The 18,140-nt window shown below is 35.2% G+C and overlaps 4 non-coding genes across 4 annotated transcripts; all 4 read left to right on the top strand.

Annotated features, from left to right (window-relative positions):
- The first annotated feature begins 5,352 nt into the window (after positions 1-5,352).
- Trnac-gca lies at positions 5,353-5,424 on the top strand. Its single transcript has one exon. It is a non-coding gene; the product is annotated as a tRNA-Cys (tRNA).
- Positions 5,425-6,769: 1,345 nt separating this feature from the next.
- Trnac-gca lies at positions 6,770-6,841 on the top strand. Its single transcript has one exon. It is a non-coding gene; the product is annotated as a tRNA-Cys (tRNA).
- A 1,233-nt stretch (positions 6,842-8,074) lies between these two features.
- On the top strand, positions 8,075-8,146 carry Trnac-gca. Its single transcript has one exon. It is a non-coding gene; the product is annotated as a tRNA-Cys (tRNA).
- Positions 8,147-9,515: 1,369 nt separating this feature from the next.
- Positions 9,516-9,587, top strand: Trnac-gca. Its single transcript has one exon. It is a non-coding gene; the product is annotated as a tRNA-Cys (tRNA).
- Positions 9,588-18,140: the final 8,553 nt, after the last annotated feature.

The following is an 18,140-nucleotide window of genomic DNA, read 5'->3' as shown; positions in this document are numbered from 1 at the left end:
GTTTAAAACACATTGAGGGAAGAGTAAAAAAAACTAAAGATCGTTACTGAGGATCCAAAGTGGATAACTGCCAATATAGATTTTCTCTCGTGTTTCCTTATTTCTGTGATGATTTCCTTCTCATGCTTATACCGTCACCATAACCTAGTTGTAATTGTGTTGTTAATATCTCCAACCCCAAAATTTAGATGAAGTATGTAATCTTAATCTTACTATTTGTTGATTTTCGTCTGTTAATGTAGTGAGCAGGACTGGGACGCTGAAAAAAGTTTTATGGGTGATTTGGCCAGACTTTGGCCTGTCGATGAGTTTGCAATGAACTGATTCACGAAAGAACTCTGCTTGCAACCGGAAATCTGATGCCATGCGATGCAAATATTCATCATAACTGCTAGTAGTTTTATATTTTATTTTTAAAAAGTGGTATGCTTATGTGTTGTGGGTTGCCAGAGGTTTCTGTTTTTTTTTATATATTTCTTAAATCGTTTTTCTCATTATTGTCCTCATTTATCTTTCTTTGTAACCTTCATTTAATTTTTTTTTATAATTATTTGATATTTTATTGTAATCAACTAACGATTATAGTATTATTTTTATCAAACCCCTATATCATTATAGAATCCTCACTATTTTTATACAATAACATTTTTTCATCATTATGATTATTGTTAATGTTACTATTTTTTTATGTTTTGTTATAATAATAATGTAATAATAAAGGTAATTATCATTTTTACTGTTATTATTATTATCATTATATTATTATTATTTTCATAATTTGTTATCATTTACATTCATCGTTTTCTGTTTCTTAGTTTCCTGTAGTATTCCTGTTACTCATTAACTATAATTTAGCAAGAGTGATCTTAGGGTGCATGATAACTTTGCTAACTAGATACAAGAAATTTGACTAAAGGGGAAAAGAAAGAAGAGGAAAGTGAGAATAGAAATGGGAAAAAGGGAAAGGAAAAGGAAAGAGAAGAAATAAGAAAAAAAGGGAAAATAGGAAAAGGAAAAAAAGAAAAAGGAGAAAGAAAAGGAAAAGGGAAAAAAGGAAAAAAAGGCAAAAAAAGAAAAAAGGGAAAAAAGGGTTAAAAAGGAAAAAAGGGAAAAAAAAAAAAAAAAAGGGGAAAAGAAAAAAGGAAAAAAAAAACAGGGAAAAGGAAAAACAAAAAACAAAAAACTTAAAGTATAGAATACGGGCAAAAAACAAGGGGAAAAAAGGTTTTCCCGGATCAAAAATTAAGGGGTCAGTCAGATATACTAAGAATATAAGGAAGTAAATTTTCTGTTGGGAATGTCTTTTCTCTAGGAACAGAGGCGAATCGAAAATAATAAATTGAGAGGACCCCCGGGTTTGAACCAGGGACCTCTCGATCGGGCAGTCAAAATGCTCTACCACTGAGCTACATCCCTTAAATACAAGTATTTTCTTGTTTAATACCTTGAGGTGAAGAGTAAAAAAATCATACTCAAGTATCGTTATTGAGCCTCTAAAGGTGGATTAACTTCCAATATATATTTTTTCTCTCGTGTTTCCTTAGTTTTCTGTGATGAGTTCCTTCTCTCATGCATTTTTACCGTCACCATTACCTCGTTGTAATTGCTGTTGTTAATATCTCAAACACCAAATTAGATGAAGTAACTGCCCATATCTTAATCTTTTACTTATTTGTTTTATTTATCTACTTAATGTATGTGAGCAGGACTAAGACGCTGACAAAAGTTTATGGGGGAGTTGGCCCTGACTCTTGGCTCGTCGATGATTTGGCAATGAAAATTGATCCACGAAAGAATTCTGCTTGCAACCGGGGAAATCTGATGCCATGCGATGCAAATATTCATCATAACTGCTAGTAATTTTTTCTTCATATATTTAATTTTAAAAGTGGTAGCTTATGTGTTGTGGGGTTGCCAGAGGTTTCTGTTTCTTTTTATATATTTTTTAAATCGCTTTTTCATTTTTGTCCTCATTATCTTCTTGTAACCTTCATTTCATTTTTAAAATTATTTACTTACTTTATATTTTTATTTTAATTAACTAACAATTTAGTTATATTACACCATTTATTATTATTTTTATAATCCTCACATTATTATTTCATAATCATTTTATTATCATTATCATTATTTTTGTTAATGGTTTTATTAATTTTCTTATCTTTTTTGTAAAATAATAAAAGTAATAATATAATTATCATTGTTAATTATTATTATTATTATTTTATTATATTATTATTATTTTTTATCACCTCATTAACTGTAGAAAAGCCTGAAAGAATAAGAAAATGAAGGAAAAGGAAAAGGAAATGAAAAGAAAAAAAAAGAAAGAAAAAGAAAAGAAAAAAGGAAAAGGGAAAAAAGGAAAAAGTAAAAGAGGAAAAAAGAAAAAAAAAAAGAAAAAAAAAAAGGAAAGGCAAAAAAGGAAAAACAGACAAATAGGAAAAAGGAAAAACAAACAAACTTAAAAGTATAGAAATACAGAAAAAAAAACAATGCGAACCCAAGGCTTTCTCGGATCAATTTTAAAGGGGTCAGCAGATATACAAAGAATATCCCGGAAAGAGTTTTTTTCTGTGGGGGAAGTCTTTTCTCTGGGAACGGGGGGGCGAACGAAAAAATAAAAAAATTGAGGGGACGCCCGGGGGTTGAACAGGGGCCCCTCGATCTGCAGTCGAATGCTCTACACTGAGCTCATCCCTAAATACAAATACTTTTCTTTTTAAACACATGAGGGAAGAGTAAAAAAAAAACTAAAGTATCGTTAGAGCACCAAAGGGGATTAACTGCCAAAAAAGATTTTTTTCTTGTGTTTCCTTTCTTTTTGTGAGAGTTCCCTTTTCCCCATGCGTTTTCCGGGCACCTAACCTAGTTGTAATTTTGTTGTTAATATCTCCCAAAACCAAATTAGATGAAGTAATGTAATTTTAAACTTTTTTTATTGTTTTATTTTTTCTGTCTGTTAATGTCGTGAGCAGGCTGGGACGCGACAAAAAATTTTTGGGTGAGTGGCCATGACCTTTGGGTTGTCGATTTAGTTTTGGCAAAAACTTATCCAGAAAAAAATTGCTTTCAACCCCAGAAATTTATGCCATGCGTGCAAATTTCATCAAACGCCCAGTAGTTTATATATTTTATTTTAAAAAATGGTTGCTTTTGTTTGTGGGTTGAGAGGTTTTGTTTTTTTATATATTCTTAAATCGTTTTTCATTATTGTCCCATTTACTTCTTTGTAAACCCTTTATTTAATTTTTTTTTTATAATTACTTTTGATTTTTTGTAAATTAACAACGGAAAAGTTATTATTATTTTCACCACATACATTATTAGAATCCCACATATTAACAAAAATCTTTATCATCATTATGATTATTGTTAATGTTACTATTATTTTATTTTTTTGTTATAAAAATAATAGAATAAAAAGGGAATTTCTTTGTTATTTATTATTATTATATTATTTTCTCATTAATTTTTAAATTTTTTTACATTCATACTTTTTTCTGTTTTTTATTTTTTGTAGTATTCTTTTACTCATTAACTATAATTTAGCCAAGAGGATTTATGGGCATGATAACTTTTAACTAGAACAAGAAATTGATATAAAAAGAAAAAAGAGGAAAAGATGGAAAGGGAAAAAGGGAAAGGAAAAAAAAAAAAAGAAAGGAAAAAGGAAAGGGGAAAAAAAAGGAAAAAAGGACAAAAAAAAAAAAAAGGAAAAAAGGGGAAAAAAAGGAAAAAAAAAAAGAAAAAGGAAATGCAAAAAGGAAAAAACAAAAAAGGAAACAGGAAAAAAAAAAACAAACAAAAAAACTTCAAAGTAAGAATAAGCAAAAACAAACGAAACAAAGGGTTTCCCGGGTCAAATTTAAAGGGGGGCAGTCGAATATAAGAATAATACGGGGAAAAAATTTTCTGTAGGGGGTTCTTTTCTTAGGAAAAAGAGGGGAAAACGAAAAAAAATAATTTAGAGGACGCCCCGGGGTTTAACCCGGGACTCTCATTCAGTCGAATGCTCTACCCCTGAGCTACTCCCCTTAATATATAAATACTTTTTTTTTAAACACCCTTTAGGTGAAGAGTAAAAAAAAATCCCCAAGTATCGTTTGAGCTCTAAAAGGGGATTAACTTCCAATATTATTTTTTTTCGGTTTTCCTTACTTTTTTGTGAGAGTTCCTTCTCAGATTTTACCGTCACCATACTCGTTTTAATGTGTTTTTAATTCTCAAACACCAAATTAAGAAGTAATGCCATATCTTAATCTTTACTTATTGTTTGATTTATTGTTTAAGTATGGAGCGGGACTAAGACGCTGAAAAATTTTATGGGGAGTTGGCCTGACTCTGGCTCGCGATTGATTTTGGCAATGAACTGATCCCGAAAAAACTTGTTTGAACCGAGAAAATCTGAGCCAAGCTGCAAATTTTCATATAAATGCTAGTAATTTTTTTTTCATTATTTTAATTTTAAAAAGGGATGCTTATGTGTTGGGGGTTGCAGGGGTTTTCTGTTTCTTTTTATATATTTTTAAATCGTTTTTTTTATTGCCCATTTATTTTTTTTTGTAAAATTCATTTTATTTTTTTAAAATTTTTACTTTTTAAAATTTTTATTTTAATTTAATAAAAATTATATTATTATTACACCCCTTTATTATTATTATAATCCTCACATTTTATACAATAGTGAGGATTATAAAAATAAAATAGTGGAAAAATAAATAAATGTTTTGTTAATTAAAAAAAAAATATTAAAGTAAGTATAATTTTAAAAAATGAAAAAGAAGGGGACAAAGAAAAAAAAATGAGGACAAAAATGAGAAAAGCGATTTAAGAAATATAAAAAAAGAAACAAAACCTCTGGGAACCCCCCAAAAAATAAGATACCATTTTTTTAAAATTTAAAAATATGGAAAAAAAATTTCTAGCAGTTATGATGAATATTTGCATCGTTGGGACCGATTTCTCGGTTGCAAGCAGAGTTCTTCGTGGGTCAAGTTCATTTCCCAAAATCAAACGACGAGCCCCGAGCATGGCCAACTCCCCATAAACTTTTGTCAGCGTCTTTGCCTTTCCACATACATAAAAAGATAAACAAACAAATAGTAAAAAATTGATATGGGCAGTTACTTTCTAAATTGGGGTTTGGAATTAACAACAGCAATTACAACGAGTAATGGTGACGGGAATAATGCATGAGAGAAGGAATATCACAGAAAAGTAAGGAAAACACGAAGAGAAAAATATATATTGGAAGTTAATCCACCTTTAGAGGCTCAATAACGATACTTGAGTATGATTTTTTACTCTTCACCTCAAGGTGATTAAACAAGAAAAGTACTTATATATTAAGGGGATGTAGCTCAGTGGTAGAGCATTCGACTGCAGATCGAGAGGTCCCTGGTTCAATCCCGGGCGTCCTCTCAATTATTATTATTTTCGATTCGCCTCTGTTCCTAGAGAAAAGGGCATTTCCCCACAGAAAATTTCTTTCCGTATATATTCTTAGTATATCTGACTGACCCACTTAATGTTGATCCGGGAAAGCCTTGTGTTCGCTTGTTTTTGCTGTATTCTATACTTTGAAGTTTGTTTGTTTGTTTGTTTTTCCTTTTTCCTGTTTGTTGTTTTTCCTTTTTTGCATTTCCTTTTTTCTTTTTTCCCCCTTTTTCTTTTTCCTTTCTTTTTTCTTTTCCATTTCCTTTTCCTTTTCCTTCATTTCTTATTTCTTCTCTTTCCTTTTCCTTTTCCTATTTCTATTCTCATCTTTTCCTCTTCTTTCTTTCCCTTATAGTCAAATTTCTTGTATCTAGTTAGCAAAGTTATCATGCACCATAAGATCACTCTTTGGCTAAATTATAGTTAATGAGTAACAGGAATACTACAGGAAAACTAAAGAAACAGAAAAACGTATGAATGTAAAATGATAACAAATTAATGAGAAAATAATAATAATAATAATAACAGTAACAATGATAATTACCATTGTTATTACTATTATTATTATAACAAAAACGATAAAAATAATAGTAACATTAACAATAATCATAATGATGATAAAATGATTATTGTATAATAATAGTGAGGATTCTAATAATGATAATAGTGGTGATAATAATAATAACTATAATCGTTAGTTAATTACAATAAAAATATCAAAAGTAATTATAAAAAAAAAATTAAATGAAGGTTACAAAGAAAGATAAATGAGGACAATAATGAGAAAAGCGATTTAAGAAATATATAAAAAGAAACAGAAACCTCTGGCAACCCCACAACACATAAGCATACCACTTTTTAAAAATAAAATATATAAACTACTAGCAGTTATGATGAATATTTGCATCGCATGGCATCAGATTTCTCGGTTGCAAGCAGAATTCTTTCGTGGATCAAGTTCATTGCCAAAACTCAATCGACAGAGCCAAGAGTCATGGCCAACTCACCCATAAACTTTTGTCAGCGTCCCAGTCCTGCTCACAGACATTAACAGACAGAAAAAATCAAACAAATAAGTAAAAGATTAAGATTAGCAGTTACTTCATCTAATTTGGTGTTGGAGATATTAACAACAGCAATTACAACTAGGTTATGGTGACGGTAATAACGCATGAGAGAAGGAACTCATCACAGAAAAGTAAGGAAAACACGAAGAGAAAAATCTATATTGGCAGTTAATCCACCTTTGGATGCTCAGTAACGATACTTTAGTATGATTTTTTACTCTTCACCTCAATGTGATTAAACAAGATAAGTACTTGTATATTACGGGGATGTAGCTCAGTGGTAGAGCATTCGACTGCAGATCGAGAGGTCCCTGGTTCAATCCCGGGCGTTCCCTCAATTATTATTATTTTCGATTCGCCTCTGTTCCTAGAGAAAAGACATTCCCCCTACAGAAAAAAACTCTTTCCGTATATATTTAGTATATCTGAATGCCCCAAATTAACATTGATCCGAAAAAAGCTTGTGTTCGCATTTTTTTTTTCTGTATTCTATACTTTATTTGTTTGTTTTTCCTTTTCCTATTGTCTGTTTTTCCTTTTTGCCTTTCCTTTTTTCTTTTCTTTTTTTTTCTTTTTTCCTCTTTTACTTTTTCCTTTTTTCCCTTTTCCTTTTTTCTTTTCTTTTTCCTTTCTTTTTTTTTCTTTTCCATTTCCTTTTCCTTTTCCTTCATTTTCTTATTTCTTTTCCAGTCTTTTCCTACAGTTAATGAGGTGATAATAATAATAATAATAATAATAATAATAATAATAATAATAAGTAACAATGATAATTACTATTATTACTATTATTATTTTAACAAAAAAGATAAGAAAATAATAGTAACATTAACAATAATGATAATGATAATAAAATGATTATTGTATAATAATAGTGAGGATTATAATAATAATAATAGTGGTGATAATAATAACTATAATTGTTAGTTAATTAAAATAAAAATATTAAAAGTAAGTAATAATTTTAAAAAATGAAATGAAGGTTACAAAGAAAGATAAATGAGGACAATAATGAGAAAAGCGATTTAAGAAATATATAAAAAGAAACAGAAACCTCTGGCAACCCCACAACACATAAGCATACCACTTTTTAAAATTAAAATATATGAAGAAAAAAATTACTAGCAGTTATGATGAATATTTGCATCGCATGGGATCAGATTTCTCGGTTGCAAGCAGAATTCTTTCGTGGATCAAGTTCATTGCCAAAACTCAATCGACAGAGCCAAGAGTCATGGCCAACTCACCCATAAACTTTTGTCAGCGTCTTAGTCCTGCTCACATACATTAACAGATAGATAAATCAAACAAATAAGTAAAAGATTAAGATATGGGCAGTTACTTCATCTAATTTGGTGTTTGAGATATTAACAACAGCAATTACAACGAGGTAATGGTGACGGTAATAATGCATGAGAGAAGGAACTCATCACAGAAAACTAAGGAAAACACGAAGAGAAAAATATATATTGGAAGTTAATCCACCTTTAGAGGCTCAATAACGATACTTGAGTATGATTTTTTACTCTTCACCTCAAGGTGATTAAACAAGAAAAATACTTGTATATTAAGGGGATGTAGCTCAGTGGTAGAGCATTCGACTGCAGATCGAGAGGTCCCTGGTTCAATCCCGGGCGTCCTCTCAATTATTATCATTTTCGATTCGCCTCTGTTCCTAGAGAAAAGACATTCCCCAACAGAAAATTACTTTCCCGTATATATTCTTAGTATATCTGACTGACCCACTTAATGTTGATCCGGGAAAGCCTTGTGTTCGCTTGTTTTTGCTGTATTCTATACTTTTAAGTTTGTTTGTTTGTTTGTTTTTCCTTTTTCCTGTTTGTTGTTTTTCCTTTTTTCTTTTTTGTCCTTTTTTTCCTTTTTTCCCCTTTTCCTTTTTCCTTTCTTTTTTTTCTTTTCCATTTCCTTTTCCTTTTCCTTCATTTTCTTATTTCTTCTCTTTCCTTTTCCTTTTCCTTTTCCTATTTCTATTCTCATCTTTTCCTCTTCTTTCTTTCCCTTATAGTCAAATTTCTTGTATCTAGTTAGCAAAGTTATCATGCACCATAAGATCACTCTTTGGCTAAATTATAGTTAATGAGTAACAGGAATACTACAGGAAAACTAAAGAAACAGAAAAAACGTATGAATGTAAATGATAACAAATTAATGAGAAAATAATAATAATAATAATGATAATAATAATAACAGTAACAATGATAATTACCATTATTATTACTATTATTATTATAACAAAAACGATAAAAATAATAGTAACATTAACAATAATCATAATGATGATAAAATGGTTATTGTATAATAATAGTGAGGATTCTAATAATGATGATAGTGGTGATAATAATAATAACTATAATCGTTAGTTGATTACAATAAAAATATCAAAAGTAATTATAAAAAAAAATTAAATGAAGGTTACAAAGAAAGATAAATGAGGACAATAATGAGAAAAGCGATTTAAGAAATATATAAAAAGAAACAGAAACCTCTGGCAACCCCACAACACATAAGCATACCACTTTTTAAAAATAAAATATATAAACTACTAGCAGTTATGATGAATATTTGCATCGCATGGCATCAGATTTCTCGGTTGCAAGCAGAGTTCTTTCGTGGATCAAGTTCATTGCCAAAACTCAATCGACAGAGCCAAGAGTCATGGCCAACTCACCCATAAACTTTTGTCAGCGTCCCAGTCCTGCTCACATACATTAACAGACAGAAAAAATCAAACAAATAAGTAAAAGATTAAGATTAGCAGTTACTTCATCTAATTTGGTGTTGGAGATATTAACAACAGCAATTACAACTAGGTTATGGTGACGGTAATAACGCATGAGAGAAGGAACTCATCACAGAAAAGTAAGGAAAACACGAAGAGAAAAATCTATATTGGCAGTTAATCCACCTTTGGATGCTCAGTAACGATACTTTAGTATGATTTTTTACTCTTCACCTCAATGTGATTAAACAAGAAAAATATTTGTATTTTAAGGGGATGTAGCTCAGTGGTAGAGCATTCGACTGCAGATCGAGAGGTCCCTGGTTCAATCCCGGGCGTCCCCTCAATTATTATTATTTTCGATTCGCCTCTGTTCCTAGAGAAAAGACATTCCCATACAGAAAATTACTCTTTCCCGTATATATTCTTAGTATATCTGACTGACCCACTTAACATTGATCCGAGAAAGCCTTGTGTTCGCATGTTTTTTTTTTTTTCTGTATTCTATACTTCTAAGTTTGTTTGTTTTTCCTTTTTCCTATTTGTCTCTTTTTCCTTTTTTGCCTTTCCTTTTTTCTTTTCTTTTTTTTTCTTTTTTCCTCTTTTACTTTTTCCTTTTTTCCCTTTTCCTTTTTCCCTTTTTCTTTTTCCTTTTTTTTTTTTTTTCCATTTCCTTTTTCCCTTTTTCCCTTTCATTTTCTTATTTCTTTTCCAGTCTTTTCCTACATTTAAATTACTCCTCCTGTATATTTTCTTAAAACAGTATTGATAACCCACTGAACATTAGTTCAAAAAAGCCTTGTCTCGTTTGTTTCTGAAGCAAGTTGTTGTTTTTTTCTCTCTCTCTCTAAATTTTTTAGTTTAACTTTTCTTTTCCTTTTTTTTTTTCTTTCTTTTGTTTCCTTTTCCTTTACCTATTCCTATTTCTATTCTTATCTTTACCTTTTCTTTTTTTCCCTTTATAGTCAAATTCTTTTATTAGTTAGCAGTTATCATGCACCATAAGATCACTCTTTGGCAAAATTTATAGTTAATGAGTTACAGAAAATACTACAGGAAAACTAAAGAAAGAGAAAAGTATGAATGTAAAATGATAACAAATTAATGGGGGTGATAATAAAAATAATAATAATAATAATAATAATAATAAAAGTAACAATGATGATTACTATTATTACTATTATTATTTTAACAAAAAAGATAACAAAATAATAGTAACATTAACAATAATGATAATGATAATAAAATGATTATTGTATAATAATAGTGAGGATTATAATAATAATAATAGTGGTGATAATAATAACTATAATTGTTAGTTAATTAAAATAAAAATATTAAAAGTAAGTAATAATTTTAAAAAATGAAATGAAGGTTACAAAGAAAAATAAATGAGGACAATAATGAGAAAAGCGATTTAAGAAATATATAAAAAGAAACAGAAACCTCTGGCAACCCCACAACACATAAGCATACCACTTTTTAAAATTAAAATATATGAAGAAAAAAATTACTAGCAGTTATGATGAATATTTGCATCGCTTGGCATCAGATTTCTCGGTTGCAAGCAGAGTTCTTTCGTGGATCAAGTTCATTGCCAAAACTCAATCGACAGAGCCAAGAGTTTATGGCCAACTCACCCATAAACTTTTGTCAGCGTCTTAGTCCTTCTCACATACATTAACAGATAGATAAATCAAACAAAAAGTAAAAGATTAAGATATGGGCAGTTACTTCATCTAATTGTGTTTGAGATATTAACAACAGCAATTACAAACGAGGTAATGGTGACGGTAATAATGCATGAGAGAAGGAACATCATCACAGAAAAGTAAGGAAAACACGAAGAGAAAAATATATATTGGAAGTTAATCCACCTTTAGAGGCTCAATAACGATACTTGAGTATGATTTTTTACTCTTCACCTCAAGGTGATTAAACAAGAAAATTACTTGTATTTTAAGGGGATGTAGCTCAGTGGTAAGGCCGCGGTGGCCGAATGGTTAGAGCGTCGGACTTAAGACTGTCACGACGGCCCAATATGAATTCGAGGGTTCGAGTCACCGACCGCCGCGTTGTTCATTTGGCAAGGAACTTCACCTTGATTGCCCTACCTACCCACGGGGTGGCCAAGCCAGCCCAAGTCAAGTGCGGGTCCCAAGCCCGGATAAATAGAGGAATAATTACCTAAAAGGTACCACCGGCCTCCCGTGGAAAGGAACTGGGGAACCCTCCCAAACGTACTCACTCCAAGAGCATCACAACATGCAAACTGCAATTAAGTATCATGCTGTGACCACGGCGGCTCAGACATGAACCTACCGATAAAAGAAGAAGTTTTTTTTTGGGGGGGGGCCGCGGTGGCCGAATGGTTAGAGCATCGGACTCAAGACTGTCACGACGGCAATCTGAGTTCGAGGGTTCGAGTCACCGGCCGGCGCGTTATTTCCCTTGGGCAAGGAACTTCACCTCGATTGCCTGCCTAGCCACTTTGTGGCCAAGCCAGCCCAAGTCAGTGCCGGGTAAATAGAGATGGTGACTCGGGAAAAAAAAAAAAAAAAAAAAAAAAAAAAACACCGAGCGGAAGGCAATGGCAAACCACCGCTCTAAATTGCCAAGAAAAATCATGGAAAGTCCATGATCGTCAAGGCCGCGGTGGCCGAATGGTTAGAGTATCGGACTAAAGACTGTCACGACGGCAATCTGAGTTCAAGGGTTCGAGTCACCGGCCGGTTTTCAAAAAACATTCGACTGCAGATCGAGAGGTCCCTGGTTCAATCCCGGGCGTCCTCTCAATTATTATTATTTTCGATTCGCCTCTGTTCCTAGAGAAAAGACATTCCCCTACAGAAAATTACTTTCCCGTATATATTCTTAGTATATCTGACTGACCCACTTAATGTTGATCCGGGAAAGCCTTGTGTTCGCTTGTTTTTGCTGTATTCTATACTTTGAAGTTTGTTTGTTTGTTTGTTTTTCCTTTTTCCTGTTTGTTGTTTCTTTTTCCTTTTTTTTTGTTTCCCTTTTTTTCCTTTTTTTCCCCCCTTTTCTTTTCCTTTTTTTTTTTTCTTTTCTTTTCCCTTTTTCCTTTTTCCTTCATTTTTTTATTTCTTCTTTTTCCCTTTTTCCTTTTCCTTTTCCCCTATTTATTCATCTTTCCTCTTCTTTTTTTCCCTTATAGTCAATTTTCTGATTAGTTAGCAAATTTATCATGCACCAAAAAGTCACTCTTGGCAAATTTATAGTTAATGAGTAAAGGAAACTACGGGAAAATAAAGAAACAAAAAAAACGTAGAATGTAAAATGATAACAAATAATGAGAAAATAAAAAAAAATAAAATAATAACAGTAACAATGAAAATTTCCCATTATATTAATTTTTATTTAAAAAAAATGATAAAAAAAATAATGAACATTAACAATAATCATAATGATGATAAAATGTTTATTGTATAATAATAGTGGGGTTTTAAATAATGATAATAGTGGTGATAATAACAATAACTATAAGTTAGTTAAATTTAAAAAAAAATATCAAAAGAATTATAAAAAAAATAATAAATGAAGGTTACAAAGAAAAATAAATGAGGACAAAATGAAAAAAGCTATTTAAAAAATATAAAAAAAGAAAAAAAAAACCCTCTGGCAACCCCACAAACACATAAGCTACCATTTTTTAAAAAAATAAAATATATAAATACTAGCATTTATGTGAAATTTGATCGTTGGATCAGATTTTCTCGGTTTGCAAGCAGAGTTCTTTCGTGGATCAAGTTCATTCCCAAAAAACTCAATCGACGAGCCAAGGTCAGGGCCCAACTCACCCTTAACCTTTTTGTCAGGCCCTAGTCCTCCACAACTTTAACAGACAGAAAAAATAAACAAATAAGTAAAAGTAGATTTGAGTTACTTCATCAATTTGGTTTTTGAGATTTAACAACAGCAATTACAAGGGGTTAGGGTGCGGTAATAACGCATGAGAGAAAAAAACTCATCACAGAAAATAAGGAAAACACGAAGAGAAAAATTAATTGGCATTTAATCCCCCTTTTGGATGCTCAGTAACGATACTTTAGTATGATTTTTTATTTTTTTTTTTTTTTTACTCTTCACCTCAAGGTGATTAACAAAAAAAAATCTTGATTTTAAAGGGGGAGTAGCTCAGGGTAGAGCTTTCGACTGCAGTCGAGAGGTCCTGGTTCAATCCCGGGGGCCCCCCTAAATTATTATTTTCGATTCCCCTCTGCCCAGCCCCCCCTACGGAAGTGTTTGCCGCGGTGGGGGGTTTGGGGGCCCAAGATCTGGTGAGCGGACCGGGGGGCTACCCATACGGAGGGGTCCCCCGTGGGGGATGAGACAAAAGGCTTCCTGGTGCCCCAAAGGGCCTATGAGGGGGGATGGTGTCCCCCACCCTGGTTCATTCCATCTTGGACCAGGGAGAACTCCCCAGTGTGTTTCCCGTGCGTGGCATCCCGATTACCAGGAGACAGGGTCCGGGGGTTTAAAGCGATGCTGACACTGCGCCCGCAGTAGCAGCACACCTTTTTTGGCCTTTTTTTGGTTAGAGGGTGTTTGAAAAGGCCCCCTCAAGTCAATGGCTGGTCAAATATGGCTAGGGTAAGCAGGCATATTCAGTCGGTAGCGCATGGCCCTGCATGCCATAAAGTACTGGATAGTGGTTTGTGTATTTTTCCCCATTCCCCCTGTGGCTTTTGGGAGATTTGAACCCCAACTATAGTTTCCCCTCTTTGGATCATGGTGGGTGGGGGTGGGGAAATGAAGAATTAAATTTTGTATGTTTACTAAAAATTTACAAAGACTAGCTCTCCCCCGACAACCAGCGAAACCCCTCGCCATTCCTTGGAAAATCACACTTTGTCACTCGGGAAACCCTTTTTCATTTTCCAAAGGGAAAGAATGGGAATCTTTAAGGGTTTCCCGGGCCCCCAAAACCCAGGTAAGAAGGGAAAAGTCCCCCCAAATCCAAAGGAGTTTACCGGGGTAAAATGAAAGCTTTTAAATAGTAAGTACCTGGTAGTGAAAGACCTTTGATGGTGTATCAATCAGGATTTGACATTTTGAGGTCATGGGAAAAATAGTTGAAGTATGTCAACGTGACCCGATCCCCCCACAGCGAGAGGGTAGCCCTGATAGTTGATTTTTTCGTCACCAGACGAGGTGACCGTTGCGTGCAAATGTAAATTTGGGGCTCAATTTTCATGCTCCCCTCAAAAAAAACCTCAATCAGTGAAGGGGAATTGTTTTTCCCCGAGACGATGAGGTTTTGGGGGAAAACTTTAGAGGAACTAGAGAATTTTTAATGTAGGGGCAGAAAAACGTTTTAGGAAAAAAATTTGTGGTTGGAACAGTCGACCCAGTCTTTTTTAACTTTTAACACAATAGTCCTTCCAGAATCGGTTAAGTTAGCATGGACCCCCTCAAGGTAAAGCCATAGGGCCCCAACCCCTTTTCGGTGTTTCCACTGACGGGGTTTAGGGGCAGGACCCAACTCTTGCGTTTTAAAGAAAATGGAAAACCCAAGAGTATGTGAAAAGTGGGAAAAACAGGTCATCAAGGAGATGACAAAAGTCCAGGTCTAATAGCGTTACCACTGCAAAGAAGCCCCATGAAAGCTTCTTCAAAGAAAATGTAAAAGTACAAATTTGAAAAGGAAGTTTTTGGTAATAAGGAAAGGGAGAAAGTTATTTTTCCAGAGCAAAGCGAGTCCCCGTGTGCTTTTTGCCACCCAGGTAGGCCCTTGTTTCGGTTTTACCCCATCCCCTTCCCACCAACCCTGCCTCCAATGCTTCTTACAGCACACACTCTCCCATTCCTCAAACCTCAGCCCCAAATTGTGACACTCCTCGGTGAGATTTTCCACCAGAAACGAGTAGGGGGGGGGGCTATGGGAGACTCCTCCTCCCAAAGTAAGGTCTTTGGAGCCATCGGGAAAGGGAAGAGGCCTAAAGGGTGACGCCCCAGCTGCCACCACACCACAGGAGCATCTGCTGCTGGGCGAATGCCCCTGAAGAAAAGGGCTAGGACCCCCTTTTGCCCAGGAAAAGGAATCCTGAACCTCCCCCAAAGATCCAGCTGCAACAAAATCCACAGGGCCTCGTGCTAGACAGAATGCCCTGAAGAAAAGGCTAGGCCCCCCTTTGCAGGAAAAAAAAACCCTAAACCTGCCCAAGGGGGAAACCTAGGGAAAAACTAGTTCCACAGGTAAACAACATTAAAAAGGTAACTCCGGGATCCGGGAAAAGGGGACAGCCTAAAGGTGTGAGGCAAACCTTGACCCAGGTGCTGCCAAACACCTAGAAGAAATAATCTAAAGAACGGATACCAATCCAATGGAACGTCGGGGAAATTTTCATGCAAAAGGGAAGAACTGCAACATCTGATAGTTCATGGAACCATTTTGGTATGCCTACAAGAGATTGTGCCAGGGAAATGTCCCATTTTCTGAGAGGTTTTCAAGTTAAACCCATTAGGGAAACCCTTGACAATGGACCCATGGAGGAGTAGCAGTAATGGACTCATGTTTTCCCCTTCAGGCCACCCCCTGCAGAAAAAACTGCAGGGAAGGCTGTGAAATAGGTTTGACAGACCTTCACTGTTGCATCCTCTACCTTCCCCCACATAATTCAAATAAATGTTTTGGAAAAGTTATTTGGGGCAGTTGCCACACCCTTTTCTTCTTTGGGGAGATTCAATGGTGGGCTCACCTTGGGGGACACTTTGTGCAACCCCGGGGAAGGGCCCTTGGGAGTCCTTGTTCTAAGAGCAGATGCGTTTTACGAACAGTGACATCCCAAAAAATTTCCCAAATTCAAACGGGACATTCTCCAATATAGACCTACAATAGGTTCACCCGATTCACAGTGAACTTCACTTTGGAGGGCATGGAAGACTTACATGGAAAACGACATTTCCAATAATTTGGAGGAGGTGAAAGGTTCCCGTCAATGAGGCAGAGATGGCGACTTTAAATGCAGACTGGAATTTTTTTGATCAAACTGCAGATGCAAGGATCTGAATGATTTCCAGTGTGTTCAAGATGCTGTTTAACAGTTCACACCGAATTTACCTTTCAGGAAGCACCCCTTCCCCAAAAAAGCGGACAGTACCGCGACCTCCAGTACCTTGGTGGGCCCGATGAATGCAAAAAACTGTCAGAGCAAGGGAAAACTGATTAAGGCGTTTAAACGACGCCCCGGGATTGTAACCCTTTATCAGTTACAAAAAAACCGAGCCAAGGCCAGGCGGTGCTAAAGGAGGCTAGACGGACGTGTGGGGACAGTAGGGTTTCCCCGATTAACTTGGGACCCCCTTTCATGGGTGTGAAAAAAAGGTGCGTAAGATTTCTGGGAAAAAGACATCCAATCACAACCCGTCTGAAGATAGAGGGGATAATCACAAGAAAAAAAAATATTCCTAATGAGCTAGCTAATCCATGGCAGAGATCTCCTCGGAGCACTTACACTGCCGATTCTCCCCTTTCGGCTGCAGGAACAACACCCAGTTCGTTCTTTAGTAGGAATGCGGCAGAACTTTATAAAAACTTGCCATTTTTTGCGCAAGGGATGGACTCTGCTTTGAGCCTTTCCGTAAGACTGCCCCCGGAAGTACGATATTCCCTATCAAATGATATCCACTTTCCGGAGAGTTCCCGAAGTCCGTTGGACTTGTTCAATAGGATCTATAGGGAGGGCCGTGCCATCCATGGGAAAAAGGCATAATCATTCCCTTCCTAAACCTGGCAAGATACTTCCACACCAGGAAATTACAGCCAAATTTTTCTCACCCGCTGATCTGCAACTGATGGAGAAAATGGTAAACTCAGGTTGCATGGCTGCTAGAAAAGGAAAAAAAGTGTGACCCCTATCAATAGGCTTTGAAAATTGAGATCGACCACGATGCACTTGTGAGGATGGAAATGCTATACAGAATTCCCTTGCCCCCGCAACGTCACATGTTAGCAGTCTTCTTTTACCTTTAAAAGGTTATGATACTACTTGAAGCGGCATACTCATGAAGCTGTATGACATTGGTTTTAAGAGCATTACCCCCTTCATACAAGCTTTCCCTTTCTAAACGGATTTTGGTTGGGGGGAAACAGTTTCTTAAACCGGAGACAGCTGGAAGGGGTCCCACAAGGGAGGTTTAAGTGTGACCCCCGTTTGCCTGCTATAAATGACATTAAAAGGTTTTTTCCAAGTGCTGTTCAGTAATTTGTATTGGGGGCTTTAACTGTACTGTAGGAGGAGTTTTAAAGGGTGTCAAAGGACGCATGCAGACGCAATAAATCAGGTTTTCAGGGGCAACATATCATGGGTTCAAATTTTTTTCAAAGCAAGACCATGGCTATACATTTCCCCAAACGAGGGAAAAATTTCCCCTTCCCCCTTTTTTAGGGGGCAAACCCCGCAATTGTCCAAGAAGGAAAACTTGGGTCTAATTTTTTACTGAGACTTACAGGGGGCCTCACATCAAACAGTTAAAAAGGGAACTACAAAAGCACTTGTATTTGCGGGTTTTTTCACATTACTTGGGGGGGGCAGACCGCACAACGCTTCACGGCTTTTTCCCCAGCGCTTTCTAGTAAGCTTGACTAAGGGGTGTGAAGTTATTCATCTGCAACTCCCCCGTTCTCGGATGTTGGACTGGTTATAAAGAAGCTTCCCCAATCTTACTGGGCTTAGGTCCACCGGGAGTCCCCTTTTGCTGAGAGTGGAGAACCCCCTCTTTTATTACACCGGGGGTACATGAACCTGATTTTCATACGAGACTACAAAGGATTCCGGGGCTCCCACATCCAGATTTTTTCAACCCCTTGAGGTAGCCGATCCCATGGTAGGGAATGAGGAATCTTGTAGAGGAACTTAATTAAGTCTCAC

Source organism: Penaeus monodon, unplaced genomic scaffold (assembly GCF_015228065.2).
Source record: "Penaeus monodon isolate SGIC_2016 unplaced genomic scaffold, NSTDA_Pmon_1 PmonScaffold_2349, whole genome shotgun sequence".
Classification (NCBI taxonomy): Eukaryota; Metazoa; Arthropoda; class Malacostraca; order Decapoda; family Penaeidae; genus Penaeus; species Penaeus monodon.
Note: the sequence above shows the minus strand (reverse complement) of the source record. Positions and strands in the feature narration are given on the sequence as shown.